Raw genomic sequence first — 2,440 nt, 5'->3', positions numbered from 1 at the left:
GGACCAGGGAGGATGATTCAACCACTCAACTACTAGATGTCGCTGAAAACAACAAATCTTACACACTGTGCCTTTAAATATAAACTTTAACATTTATTTACATGTAAGATTGAACTTTTATGTTTAGATTTAATATTTATATATATGTTTAGAAGGGAAAACAAAGCAGAATAAGAGCCGTGAGTTAAACAAGACAGTGAAACGTGTTTATAACTAGGGTTTAAATCAGGAAGGATATCCTCCCCAAAAATGTTTTCACTGCAGTTCAGATGCTTAAAAAGTACATTTACGTAAAAACTCACCTTTTTCTTTAAATATCTTACTGCTCCATCCTGACATTAAAAGGTGTTTGGGTGCGACTCTGAGCAAAGAGCTTAATTCTTTCTTAACATAAAAAAATGAAGAAAAATTCAGTGAAAATTTGGAATAAAATGGGACATATGCAAAAATCTCCATTTTTATCCATTAATACATTTTGTTGTGCCTGGAGTCTGCAGGAGTGCAGAAAAGTAGGGCTCCCTTGTTGCTGCATAGATATCTTTATATTCTGTTTGGGTCATACTTTTCACTCACTTTTCTCAATTCCCAATGATGTATTTTGAACAATAACATCGTAGTATTTGTTGCAGAACTGATAAACAACGTCATAGACTTCATAGACTTCAATTACTGTGGTTTCAGTTGTAGTTCAAGCAGTGATTTACATCAAAGCACAATAAAACTTTGTAATAACACTTTGTTTTTTATACATTGCTAAAATTATGAATAAAAGATTATTCTGTTTATCTGATTAATAATAAGAAAATGTCTCTTTACTGTTTAAGAAAACCTGTTGAACAGAGTTCTGTCTCTCTGGAGGCCTTCAGACCAAGGTCAAAGACAGGAACTGTTATCCACCCCTATGTGACCACTACATATACTGTATAAGATCAAATCATTTAAATGTGAAAAAAGGATTTAAAAGCATACGTCTCATTTAAAGCTGTAAGCTAATCGACTCCAGAGGACGGTGGACTAAAACTAAGCTGTTGCAACTCATGTGGTCATCTTTTATTTTTGTTTAGATTTGTTAATGAAGTTTCTACAGATGTATCTGTATGTGAAAATAAAAAATACTAATAGCTCCAGATGATTTAGAGCCTGGTGGTCTTTACATTTCATGAAACAGTGCTTTAATGTTCAAACAGAACCCATCTGACAACAGATGAACAAAAGGTTTTACACTGCAACACGTAACAATCAGAACATACTGCAAACTTTTATTTTTATATATATAATAAAATTCCCTTCTCACCCTCCGCGGGTGGTCTCTTTCATCCTCTGAGCTCGGGTCCTCTACCAGAGGCCTGGGAGCTTGAGGGTTCTGCGCAGTATCTTAGCNAATGCTTTGTTCGTCATTGTTACATTTATTTTTATGTGTTGCAACAAGCCTGTTCGTAATTTCTTTTCTGCTCCTGAAAGTTAACTTTTGTTTGTTGTTTAAACACCTAATATTTTTATAATACTCCAGTTAATTGCCAGTAAACTGGTAAAATAAATATAATGCATTATGATCTAAATATGGCTTGTTATAATTTGACACAGCAACAAAAGGGTTAAGGTAAAAGTAGCTTTTTGCTATAGTGTCAACTGGGTTAAAACATTTTCTTCTTGTGGGACACTTTAAACTTTCTGTTCACTGTATTTTAGACACATCCAGAAGATTTTAAAATCCTTGGATGAAGTTCAAAATTAGAAGTTTAAACAACATGTTGCGTTAAATATCTGAAAACTAATAAAGATGGCATCAATAAGATACTCACTTTTACTTTCTTTAAAAGTAGAACTGCACATTAGAAAGGATGATTATAATAGGAAGGCTTCAACAAAAAGCAGCTGTCTGCTATTTTTATCTAAACCCTTGCCCAGTGATTTTTAACCTGTTCAAGTACRATAAAACACTCGTGCTTTGTGATGAAGAATAAGACAATAGTTTTAAATGTTGAAGCAAACGTCAAATGAAAGGAAATCACATYGTGTTGAAATGTCACCGGGTCATGCAGTTCTGGTTGTCAGCAGCTGTTCATACTCACCTTGAAAACAGCAGAAAGCAAAAAGAAGTTCTTGGTTTTTTTTTTAAACAAATGACAAAAGTCACCCAGGAAAAAAAAAGTAAAATCCTGAAGAAAATTAAAGCTTTTGTTGTGCTGTGGATTCAGACGGTGGACTGTGGGACCCCCTGAGAGGGAGCTAAAGGTGACATGTAATGTCATGTGATGTATTTATATTTTGATCAGGGACAGTATAGGGGTGGGACAAGAGGAGGAAGGCTAAATAAAACATCTTGTGTTGTTTTTATAGGTTCCTTGTTGAGAGAAGAACTCTGTAATTCCACCTCACACACCGTGGAATCATTTTTATTGATTTGATTTGATTTATTGATTTAACAGGAAAAGATTAC

At 34.0% G+C, this 2,440-nt stretch overlaps 1 protein-coding gene across 2 annotated transcripts in view; it reads right to left on the bottom strand.

Moving 5' to 3' along the window:
• hhatlb (hedgehog acyltransferase like, b) overlaps nt 1-2,233 on the bottom strand; it is a 13,671-nt gene extending 11,438 nt beyond the window's left edge. For both annotated transcript variants that reach the window (XM_014002190.1, XM_014002191.1), the window contains exon 1: nt 2,073-2,233. The gene's annotated coding sequence lies outside the window, so the exon portion shown is untranslated. The remainder of the gene's footprint in view (nt 1-2,072) is intronic.
• Nucleotides 2,234-2,440: the final 207 nt, after the last annotated feature.

This window comes from Austrofundulus limnaeus, unplaced genomic scaffold (assembly GCF_001266775.1).
Source record: "Austrofundulus limnaeus strain Quisiro unplaced genomic scaffold, Austrofundulus_limnaeus-1.0 Scaffold12, whole genome shotgun sequence".
Taxonomy (NCBI): Eukaryota; Metazoa; Chordata; class Actinopteri; order Cyprinodontiformes; family Rivulidae; genus Austrofundulus; species Austrofundulus limnaeus.
The sequence above is the reverse complement of the archived record's forward strand: the minus strand, read 5'-3'. Positions and strand labels throughout refer to the sequence as shown.